This window comes from Ovis canadensis, chromosome X (assembly GCF_042477335.2).
Source record: "Ovis canadensis isolate MfBH-ARS-UI-01 breed Bighorn chromosome X, ARS-UI_OviCan_v2, whole genome shotgun sequence".
In the NCBI taxonomy this organism is placed as follows: Eukaryota; Metazoa; Chordata; class Mammalia; order Artiodactyla; family Bovidae; genus Ovis; species Ovis canadensis.
Genome location: NC_091727.1, coordinates 114,497,798 through 114,510,482, shown reverse-complemented (window position 1 = coordinate 114,510,482; position 12,685 = coordinate 114,497,798). Strand labels below are relative to the sequence as shown.

At 39.8% G+C, this 12,685-nt stretch overlaps 1 long non-coding RNA gene across 1 annotated transcript in view; it reads left to right on the top strand.

Annotated features, from left to right (window-relative positions):
• The window catches only part of LOC138931174 (uncharacterized), a 375,684-nt gene that overhangs the window by 169,479 nt on the left and 193,520 nt on the right, over positions 1–12,685 (top strand). The window contains exon 5 of the long non-coding RNA XR_011446440.1: positions 6,559–6,658. This is a non-coding gene — a long non-coding RNA (uncharacterized lncRNA). The remainder of the gene's footprint in view (positions 1–6,558; positions 6,659–12,685) is intronic.

Below are 12,685 nucleotides of genomic sequence, written 5' to 3'. Positions count from 1 at the left end.
TTTCCTTCCTCCATTCGACCAAATGCCTCAGGCTCAGCCTTGATTCAGGGTGACAGATTCCATTGAGATCCTCTTCTACTTTCACTTTTTGTTGCTCAGCAAGACTGTCACATCTCTGCAGTGGCTGCTGTTTTGCCCTTGAAATTTTCCATACTCTGGATGCAGGGGGCTTGGCCCCGGGTCAGAACCCTCCCCCTGCAGTAATGTATACTATTAAGCAAATGGCACTGAGCAATGTTCTCTCCCCAAGTCAAAATGCTCCCATTTAGGTAAAATTTGAGCCTGCTGCTGGCAGTTAGAAGCCAGAATGGCAAAGGGAAATACAATGTAAAAGCAATATGAGTTTGAATGAAATTATGATAAGTGTCAGATGGCACCATTACCCACATCCCCATAGGCAGGCATTAGGGAAGCTCTGTAATATAATGCTGGAACAGAATTCCAATAGTAGACGGAAGAGTGGCATTCCAAACTGGAGTGTGAAATAAACATGTTAAGTTTTTGAGGTCCTTTAGGAGCCATGTATGTGGAATGAGGGGCCACAATTTGTATGTTGGTTAGATGAATGAATAAAACTCTGGTATGTTATGTATTTCTTGTATATATATATATATATACACACACACACACACACACACGTGTGTGTGTGTGAATGTTTTTTCTCTTTGAAACTTAGGAAAGAAAGGAGATTAATGTCCCTTTTATTTTCAATAATCAGATAATCAGGTGCTACACACAAATGAATTCCCAGATAACTGAAACCTTACTCATTCGAAATGTGAAACTAATTTTAACATGACCACTTTGGGGAGATAATTTTCCCACTGAAGAAATTAGATTAATGTGATCCTTCTTTGTTAAATTGAATACATCAAATACATGTTTCTTGACTGTTCAGTTTACCATTTTCAGTAATTATGGTATTTTTATTGGGAAATACTTTATTAAGAAAGTGGCATTTATATAACCAACATGTCAGCATCTATGATGGTTAGAAATTTGCCACACATGAAAGATGATAGGCAATATGGGTAGAGGGGATAACATGGTCAATAATACAGAAGAATGGAAATGTATATCATATTTTGAGAAAAGTGAGCAGTGTAATGTAAACAGGGTACATGGGCATATGTGTGTGTGTGCTAAGTTGCTTCAGTTGTGTCTGACTATTTCTGACACTATGGACTGTAGCCTGCTGGGCTCCTCTGTCCATGGGGCTCTCCAGGCAATAACTAGGAGATGAAATATCAGAGGAAGAAACTGGAAATTTGTGGTTAAATTGTGTTAAATTATCTGCAGTGGGGTCAGAGAAGAAGGGTTAGTTAAATTTGAGACTATTTAGGAAATAGTCCAGAAATTCATTAAAGCAGTTCTGTTGGAACTGTGTTATGAATGTTTGGCAACATTTATCTTTACACAGAAATTATTTAGAAAAAAAAAGCACCTATTGAAGTCATTCTATTGAGAAGTTGTTTTGAAAATACTAAGAAGAAATTGGCTATTTACTGTGTGATTTCATTCAGCTTGTATATATATATCTAGCCTGTATAATCAGCCACTCTTATTGTTTATCACGTGCATCAAACAGTAGGCGACATAACATTTTTAAAACTATTGTTTATTTTTTTCATGAAAATGCATTTTATTTTAAATATGCCAGTGTGTACATGTCAGTCTCAAATTCCCAATCTATCCCTCCCCACCACCCGTCCCTCCTGGTAATCAAAATTTCATTCTCTAAGGCTGTGGGTCTGTTTCTGTTTTGTAAATAAGTTCATTTATTGTTTAAATTACCAGTTAATTTATCTGTCACCCCATCCCTGTTTGTTTTACTCTGTAAGTTTGTGGTCCTCTTTTTTCATTATCAAACCTCATATCTTTCCAGATGTGAGTGTTTCCAGAATCCTTACATACACAGTTTCCTATTTGACTTGTACATAGTCATATATAAGTAAATGAGGCACAAAAGATATTTAATGGCTTCCCTAAGGCAACATAGATAATTAACGGTTGAGCCAGACCAGAAGTCATAGTTTCTGACTTCTACTTCGGTGTTTCTTCCACTTATTCACAGTAACCATGTTATTGCCAGCATCAAGCACAGTTCTGGACATAGTTGGTGCTCACTCCATGTTTGGCTAATAGAGAACTGAATAAATAACAGCTAATATTAGCATTGAGTTATGAAAGAATTGATATTAAATTGCTGGTAATGAATGATTCCCATGTCTGCTCAAAATCAATCCTTTATTTTAATGACACACTAAGGATAATTCAAATGAACCATAGTAGTTAACTTCACTGAGGATAAACTAGAGCTCTATTGATTTTGCAGTAGCTTCCAGGGATCGTGGTGGTGGTTAAAAGTCATTCTTTTGATAAAAAGTAATTACATTTGGTTACACAAGGAGGATGATTTGTGGTCTAGAAAGAACAGTAGATCAGAGAAGTTAGGTTCAAATCCCTGGTCTGTCATTTATTAAACATTCTGACCTTAGGGAAAGTGTATAACATTCTGAGCCCCAATTTGTACATTGATAAGATAAGGATAATAATATATGCATCAACTGGGTTGCTGTGAAAATCAAATGAGATAATATACATGTGGATATTCTTTGTGAACTATTACGTACTATTCCAATGCTATTTGGGGATTTTGTTATTATTTGATGTTTTAGATAAGATTAAAGGATGTTCAGTAACAGCCACAATGCCACAGCAATCCTATAACTCCAATCAGAAAGGTACTGCTGCAAAGATGACCAGCCAACATTCTATTGTGTTCTGACAAAGAAGAAGTTGGAAATAAATAATGACTCACTGTTACCAGGCTTACAAAAGGGAATGTTTCGGTAAGGCACACATCCCTTTTTTAAATTCACTGTTAGGGGCATTGCTTGAAATGGCTTTGCAGTGAACTGATTGAATGTGGATTCGTGGGAGGATGACCCAGTTTCCACTTAGGTATCACTTTTTGAAATATGACGGCTTTGTCCAAAAGGCTCTGAAGGAGTTTGGCTGTGATAGCTAAGTTACACATGAGAAAATCTACAACAGTCCAGATCCAGAGCCAGTAGAAATGTATTTGCCATTTTGAATTTCTCAGTTGTGCTGGATTGCCCAGATCCACCCTATCAGAAAACAAACTCACCATCTTCTACCCCAAACTGGTTCCTTTTCTTGGTTTTCTTATGAATATATCTAGCAGTTTGCCACGGTGCATTTTGATTCTTTTTCTCTTCTTCCCTAGTCACTGAGTCTGGTGCCTGTTATTTGACAGCATCTTCTATATCAATTCCCTCCTCTCAGTGGTCACCACTTCATACCCTCGTTGTCTGTATGCATCAGGGACCTACTAAGGGATCTCTCTGCCTCCATCCTCTGTCACCTCAGTGCAGAAGTTTTCGGGGCTCCTAGTTGTCAACAATGGACACATATCAAGACCACAATCTGTCCCAGATGTCCCACTGACTCCCTGTGTGGACCTGAGTAAAAATCTTTTTATCATGCTTCTTAGAATAAATCTTGCTTTTCTCACCCACTGTTGGCTTTATTCAGAATTTCCCTTGCCTTTGGAAGCATCTTCCTTATCCTTATCTCTACCCCACACCCTGTTCTTAAATGGTGCAGCTCCAGAAGCATCTCCTCATCGATGCTTGGAGTCTTATGAAAATGAAAGTGTTAGTCGCTCAGTTGTGTCCAAATCTCTGCAAACCCATGGACAGCAGCCCACCTGGCTCCTCTGTCCATGGGATTTTCCAGGCAAGAAAACTGGAGTGGGTTGCCATTCCCTGCTCCAGGGGATCTTTCCGACCCAGGAATCAAACCTGGGTCTCCTGCACTACAGGCAGATTCTTTACTGACTGAACTACCTGGGAAGCCCAGGCGTTACTCAGGCTCAAATCATAGCTTTACCACTCCAGGATGAGTTGTCTCATGTGTTCTGTGACCTTGCACATGTCACCTATCCTCTTAGAGCCTCAGCTTCCTAACCTGGAAAATGGTGACAGCCCTGTGACATAGGTACTGTTATTCCTGTGAGAAGAAAAGAAGCTGTAATGCTTGAAAAACTTACCACATGCCCAGCATAGAGTAGTCACTCCCTATAAGGTAGCTGTTTTCACTGTGATTATGTCAAGTAGAAGAAGGAAGTGGCTACCCATTCCAGGATTCTTGCCTGGAGAATCCCTTGGACAGAGGAGCCTGGTGGTCTGTAGTCCACGGGTTGCAAAAAGTCGGACACGACTGAGCAACTAACACTTTCATGTCAAATAGAGAAGATAGAACTCCGCTCTGAGTTTTGAAAGAACTAGGTACCCTTCTCAGGGGATTTATCTTGAGTTGGTTTGTACATATTTTTTTCATGAGTTACTTCCTTAAGGATTTCAGACTCCTTGCGGTTGGGGAATTTATGTGGTATTTCCATGTGAAGTGCCTGCATAGTAGGCATTTGGTAAACATTTACTGCAAGTGCTGCTGTGGTCCTAAGAAAATGGCCAGGATCATGGGCAGTCTGCTTCTTCTACCTTCTTTCAGGAGTAGACAAGTATGTGTATGCTCTTCACGAGAAGAGTCTAGGTTTCTTACAGCCCTCCTGTTTATACCCACTGGTTTTCACAGTAGCTAAGGAGATCATCTTCCCAGTGTCAGACCCCAGGCCTCAGTGCCCAATATGTGGCTTGAACTGTTTAGTCCCCAGGGAGGTAATCTATCCTTGTCACACACCAACCCCCCTTCCCCTTTCTGTGTTCCCTCCTGTGGCACGGGTCCCAACCTGATTGCTTCTCTTCCCTTCCTACGTGATTCTGTATGGGTGTTTCTTACAGCCTTGGTTGTACAAAAGTCTTCCTGCCAGTCTCCAGTTAGTTTTCAGGGAGAATTTCTCCATTTGTTGCTGTATATTTGATGTGTTGATGGAGAGGAGTTGAGCTCTGCACCCTTCTACTCTGCCATCTTGGTCTCCCCTCGAATAAAGAATACTTTAAAGAAGGTGAGCATCAGTCTTCCTTTCCAGTATGTGTGATAATGACAGTGTGTGAAATGAAATGAGTCATATATTCCTAGCATGGTTGTGAAAGAGTGTGGAAAGACCATAGCTTTTTGCATGTGAGAAAAATATTGTAAAGGCATTCAAAGAACACATCAATAATTCTTACCAAGCTAGCATTGGTTGAGAATCTGCTCCCAGGCCAGTTAATATTACTGTGTTAGGGCTTCCCTGTGGCTTAGATGGTAAAGAATCTGCCTGCAGTGCAGGAGACCTAGATTTCATTCCTCATTCAGGAAGATCCCCTTGGAGGAGGGCACAGCAACCCACTCCAGTATTCTCACCAGGAGGATTCCATGGACAGAGAAGCCCACCAGGCTACTGTCCATGGGGTTGCAAAGAGTTGGACACGACCAAGCGACTAACACGCACACATACTCTTAACTGCACACTTACTTTCCTGTTAATCTGCTTCACGTTTCTTAGAAACTTTTCATTCTTATCATGTTTGTCCACATGAGAGAACTAACTAACATAAGATAGAAAATAGTTGCATATTTAGTTGAATATTTTTAGATAATCTGGAGTCCCTATACTTTTTTCCTCTTCAGGATGGTCTGACTTAAAAAACTCTCCAGAGAACTATGCAAATCCTGGCCTGGTATCTGAGTCTTTTCTGAAATGGCAAGAAAGGATGTTAAAAATAAGTGCCCTCCTCCTGTCTCTGCCCCAGCTGTGTATAATGGGGAAAGGGTGGAGACCACCCCATGACGTAATTGGAAAGCATTCTTCCTCTCCAGGCTCGGAGGCAATGTTGATGATGATGGTTCTATGAAGCCAGGAGGGAGGAATTACATAAGGTTGGTAGAAAAGTGAGAAAGCCGGTGAATCCCAATGAGCCTCACCACAATGTCTTACACAAGCACATGAGCTGTGCTTCAAGTCCCTTTCTATTTTTCAGGTCCCTTACTTTGTTCAAAGCCCAGATGGCAGGCACTTTGCATACATGTGAGCACATCCCACTTATCTTATTAGAGTGCCATAATTTCTAATGTGAGGGAAGTAATGGTGTTTAAATAAGCAGGTTTGGGGAATTCAGGCGACAGATTGAATTGAGGGAGTACAGTAATCTGTAGCACTCATAAATGAGAAAGAAGATAACTTAAATCCCGTGGCCTGCTTTCACCTGTCTGGAATTTGAGTCAGTTGTCAATGATCATGGCCTCACAAGGGCTTCCCCAGTGGCTCAGGCGGTAAAGAATCTGCCCGCAATGCAGGCAACCCAGGTTTGATCCCTGGGTGGGGAAGATCTCCTGGAGTAAGGGAATGGCCACCCACTCCAGTATTCTTGCCTAGGAAATCCCATGAACAGAGGAGCCTGGTGGGCTACAGTCCATGGGAGTCCCAAAGAGTTGGACATGACTGAGTGACTGACGCTTTCACAACACTCTGCATGCAATGGGTTCTTGATATTGGTTGCTGACTGCCTGGTTAGTTTCGCCATAAGGCAGTTCTATGATCTGAGCTTCTATTGTAACCAGTTACAATGGGTTTGAATCTCTCTCCAATAGTGGCTGCAATCAATGTGTGAACTGATGGTGTCCTCGCCTCCTGAGATAAAATTGATGACAAGCATGCTGTGTTCCCGGGAAAACTGAATGCAGTCCTCTGGTAGGCCACTCACCTATGGTATTTTTCCCTCAGTATTTCTTTACACAGGAAAGATTGCACCTAAAAAGAAAGTCATCCACTGATGCACAGTGAAAGCCTTTATATCGCAGAACTGTTTCAAATGCTTTAGTTCTTTTTGTTGTTATTGTTAAGAATGAAATCCTGACAAATGAGAGGGAATGCAGTTGGCTTTGTCCCAAATTTATGTAGAGTATCAAATTAGGTTTTGAGTATTTGCAGAGCAATAGCTCAAGATTGATGGGTGGAAATCTGATAATCCAGAAACGTGACCCAGCACAATATTGTCCTAATTTGCTTTGTGAGGATTAGTTCAACTATTTTCTGCCTTCATGGCAGTGAATATACAGTGTGGTACAAATAATGCCCTGTAAACAAATTCTGAGCTTCCTTAATCTTTGCAAACATCTTAAGTTGACCTTTTCTTTGAGTCTCAGTGTCCTTTAGTAGGTTCTAGGATAGAGCACAAAAGCATGTATGGAAAGCCACGGAAGAAAGAAGATTCCAAAGAGAATAATTGTTCATTGGACCTAGCCTTCATTCCAGCAGTTCCATTTTTCTGTGATCATTTAAATACAGTTTTATTATTTGTTGATACTTTCTCCTAGTTGTCCACAATGACTGCAATAGTAGAAGTGAAATTACACTATAATGAAATATAATAAATCTTCCCATGTTTATTCTGACTCTGAGATTTTGTTCCAGCACATGCAGGAAGTAATGAAACCAACAGAAGAAATCTGGCTTGCTAGCTGGCTATGATCTTGAATATCATCTAGGATATTCTCTCTTACTAGCCTCACAGCCTCTCTCAGAGCAGTGGTTTGGCAAAGGACCACATTGAGAAGCTAAGAAAAGCCAGCCTTGAGTCTTCTCCCCACACACAGACATGCAGAATGTTGCTCACAACTTGAGGGGTTTATAGATCTTTTATAAGTTTAGACTCCAGAAGTCCATGTTAGAGAATCTGTGTCATAGAAAAAAGCCGGAGGAGAATAGTGCCAGTTTAATTATAGGCAAAGTCATTTTAAAACATTAACTTTTCCTCTAAGATAGAAGTGATAAACTCTGAGATAATGCAGTAAGAGGAGCAGTCACCATATAAGAATCTTTTCCTCCTCCACCCCTGCCCCATGTTTCTTAGTTTAGCAGCCAATGTTCTATTTCAGCATTTTAGGACTCTCCTGTTTTATGAGCATCCTGTTAATTAGCTGTGTGGTTTCTATAAAACTGTTCCCATAGCATTGGTGGTAGCTATTTGTGGCTTCCAGAAAACCTGGACTTTTATGAAATACCCTTACAGAAAGAAAGGGCAACATAGTAAGTACCGGATAATCTGTGGTCATGGGGAAAGTAAGATTGACAGTAGGCATTAATAGAAAGGGGTTCAAGATCCCAATCCTAATTTAGTACAAAGGGATTGAATACCTCTAACGTAGAAAGGACATGTTGTGACATCTCATAACTTCAGTCTTTGTCCTGCTAGACCAAGGATTTAGTCCTATGAGAATAACTTTAACACTGGAGATCCTTTAGGTAACATTTTGTGAAGACCTGGATGCATTATTTTTTCCTTTTTTTTTTTTTTTTTTGGCTTTGATGAAACCCTTTTGGCCACATTGCATAATTGTGAATGGTAATTGTAGATTCCAACGTAAAGATAGAAAAGTAATATGTTTGGAAATAAAGGAAAGAAGGTTACTTTAAGCATTGAAAGTTTAGATAGTTGAAATGGCCCAGAATACTCACGGGTGTGAAAGGAAGGATCATGCCCAGTTCAGGTCTGTTCATTCACTTAGTTGTATCTGACTCTTTGTGACTCTATGGGCTGCAACACGCCAGGTATCCCTGTCCTTCACCACCTCCTGGGTCTTGCTCAAACTCATATCCATCGAGTCGGTGACGCCCTCCGACAACCTCATCCTCTGTTGTCCCCTTCTCCTCCTGCCTTCAATCTTTCCCAGCATCAGGGTCTTTTCCAATGAGTCAGTTTTTTTTGCATCAGGTGGCCAAAGTGTTGGAGCTTCAGCATCAGTCGTTCCAATGAATGTTCAGGACTGTTTTCTTTTAGAATTGATTGGTTGGATCTCCTTGTAGTCCAATGGTCTCTCAAGAGTCTTTAATACCACAGTTCAAAAGCATCAATTCTTCGGCACTCAGCCTTCTTTATGGTCCAACTCTCAGATACATATGTGACTACTGGAAAAACCATAGCTTTGACATGACCACGATGGGTCAAAAGGCCGACTTGAAACAAAAGCTGAGCTGAGTGCATAGCAGAATTAGTTTTAGGTTATTTGCAAGACATCTGATCATGGATGCTGTTCTGGATGCTACTCGGCAACCTTTCATGTCTCTAGATCACCTTCCCTGAAATTCTAGGCCTAATGGATTTCAATCTTCCCTGCGTCAAAGCATATTCTCCCACCGGGAGGCAGTAGAGTGTAAAAGTGAAAAGCCTGGGTTTTGGGATCACGCTGTGTTCAATTCCCAGTTCCATCACTTACTGGGTGATCTTGGGACATTTTATGCAACTACTCTTTATATCAGTTTCTTTTCATAAAATGGGGATACTAGTCATATCTATGTGGTAGAATTACTGGGAAGATTAAATGAGTTAATGTCTACAAATCACACAAACTCAACATACAAGTACCCAAGAAATATTAGTGACTGTCACTATCACCCTATTTACTCTTTGTTTTTACTTAATATATTCATTGTAATGATTTGCCTAAGAAGTCATGAGGTCAGTGAAGATAGGAGCAGTGACTTACGAATGTTTATTGTCATTGTGACACTTAGCACAATGTCTCAAAAGGAGTAGGTACAGGCATACAGAAAACTGACAAATGAACTTTTGATATATTTTCAGCAACAGTAGTTTTAGGTTTAAGCATCATTCTGTTGCTTAAATCAGATGCTTTAATTAAGCTCAGTCCCTGTCCCTTGTGTATAAGCAAACTTTTAAAAAATGATGGAAAAATCTCACATATGTCAAACATGTCTTGTGTGTTGGAGCTCTATATTTTTAGTTGGCCATGTACAGACTTGGGAGCTAACAGCGATATCCATCACCCCGTACAAGTTTTTTTCACATTTCATGGTTCAAGTTGTGAAGCTGAGGGTGCACACCTTCTGCATTTTTCCTGGTCACTTCAAATTCCATCAATACCTCTCTGTCTGGCAGAAGTCTTTGCTAGTGTGGGCTAAGAAAAAAAAAATTCTATTCATCTTCTTTTCCTGTCCAGGCAATTATTGACCTTCTTTCAATCCTTCTCTTTGATGGTATTTAACCTTGTCCTCCACATGGTTCGCTGTCTGATTTCTGATTTTTTAACAGGCACTTAGTACTGCTGCTTCTCAACAACACTTTTGGCACTTCAGTGATTGCCAAGTTAGTTCAGCTTTTTCCTAATTTGGACTTTTTAAAGCCTTCCTTGTAGACGCTAGGGTTTGCCAGAATTGTGGCTCTGCACACAACTTGAGTAAATTTAATGCAACAAACCAACCTTAAATGCTTGAATTTGATCAAGTCATTGAAACTTTATTCTTTACGGGGAGGGAGGAGCGAGGAGGGTTCAGGATGGGGAACACGTGTATACTTGTGGTGGATTCATGTTGATGTATGGCAAAACCAATACAATATTGTAAAGTAATTAACCTCCAATTAAAATAAATAAATTTATATTAAAAAAAAAAGATTCTCTCCAGATTCCAAATTGCCAATTAGACTCTGTTTTGAGCCAAGTTCTTGGGTCTTTTTTTGGGGGGAAGGGAGTGTTGGGTTAAGTGTGAATAAGAGAATGTTATAAATACTTATACATATGAAATAAATGTTTTTAGATAACTTTAGGCATTTATCCAAACTTCTATTGCCGAGCCAATTTATGTTTTAATCAGTTTTTCTCCTTTTTTTAAACATCTATAACCATGCATGTAATACTTGACTCCTCAAAGATATATTTCATTTTCACCTATTATATTACTGGTATCCCAGGCTTGACAAATAATTTTTGTACTGAGACTTATAATCAGAGCTCCCCAATTTATTTAAATTAGTAAAAAATATAGTAATGATAGCCATCTATATATTGTCATTAGGTACTAGACTGTGGTAGATGCTGTATGTGTATTGTTTTATTTAATCCTCACAACCATTGTAGAAACTAGGTATACTTATAATCCCCATTTTACAGAAAAGAAAACTGTGGTTAAATAACTTTCCCGAGGCTCTACAGCTTTATGGCATCATAATTAGTGTGAAATATATATATTTAAGTTTTTTTGCCATTTAGTTGATTGGTGTGTGAGCATTAGCTACTGCTTGTGCTTTGGATAAATAATGCTTTCTCTTCATTTCTATTGTTTTGTTCTTTATAAAATGAACAGAGACACAAACAAGTAAACAGGCAACTCTTCTTCATGATGATTTACTCCACTGCCTCCTTCATTTTAGCTCTTGGGCTTTATCCTTTTCACTCCCATTGGCTTTGACAGTGCAATGACCCACAGACTTTAACTAACTCTTGCCCTCATGAGCTGTGGGGTCTAACTTTTCAACATATCTCTCTGACTCTGGTCATCACCTATTCCTACTCCACTGTGTATGTCTTTTGCCTTTTTACCCATGGGTCAGCTATTTCTTTGGCTTTTGTCCTTTGTCCCCCAAAGTAATGACCTATATGGTCCCATTCCAAATCATTATCTATTAGAGAAAGGATATTCACAAGATCAAGATTTCTGCTTTTGCCCATGTCGAGGAAAGAAAGGATTCTTTAGCTGGAGCTCAAGTTGAATGAGGACCAGAGAAAGGGATACCATTTTCTGAGGATTTTTCTCTTCTGGGCAATTGTCATTACTCCAGAGTGCATCCTCTTGTTTTTACTAGACTGCCTTGAAATAGTCCTGTGAGCTAAGGCTAACCATATTTAGGCAATATGCAGAAAATGGTATAATTGTATTGTTACCTACAATTTACATTAAAATATATTTTGCACAAAATCAAGACATTTAGGTTTAAGGCATCAGCTTTTCATGGTGTTTCATAGAGGGCATGGCTTTCAGCTATTCTTCCACCTGAAAAATATTTAATAACACCAGTCTTATAAGGAGAACACTAGCCAACATCGTGGTCAGAGATAATGTGACACAAGACAGAAATGTTTTGGAGCATCTAAAGGAAAAGTCTAGAGTCTAGACATTAGGGTATTGAACAAATCTAAATAGGGTGCCATAGTGTGGGGTTTTAAGCCCTTGAAACAGGATACCATTCTAGAGTTAAGGTAGAAGAAAACAAAGCCTAAATCTTTATCCACATTTGATGTAGTCTTGGCCTATAACCTTCAAGACAGTGTTTCTGAGGGGAGGCCACCAGGCAACAAACTACTCCAGAGCCAAGATGAACAGAACTGAATGTCAGCCTTGTGGCAATGGTCTAATGGCCACCTGCTAGATTTCTGGTTCCGTGCTGTTTTTTTCTTTTTTCTTTTCCAATTTAAACAAAACAAAACAGGTCACCTACCTCATTACTCCTCTCCCTCCTTAAAAATGGGACTTAGCACACTATGTTCCATTAGGGAGGTACATTATCCTAGCCTGTGACACCATGACCATTTCCTCTTTGGAGAAGGTGTTGGCTTTATTAATACAGATCCTCTATGAAAACTTAATGAGGCTATCAATCAACAGTGATGTAGTAAATGTGCTTACTGACTGAATTAGTGTTGGCCCTCTGTGTTACCTCTTAATATGCTTTTGTTATGGGCCTTGCTTCCTTTAAAAGCATATATGCTAGAAAGTAGACAGAACAGCCCCTAATAATGGGATGGTCACAAGGCAAGCAGAGATAATACCTTTGGGATTTTTGAAGGTTTCATCTTAAACCTGATAATTGTGGGTGCCAGAGGAAAGCTGAAGGGGGACAGAAAACAAGCTGCGGAAAGGGAAGGAGAAGCATCTAGGCAACAGACATAGAGTCCCTGTAGAGCAGCAGGCACACCCTACCTG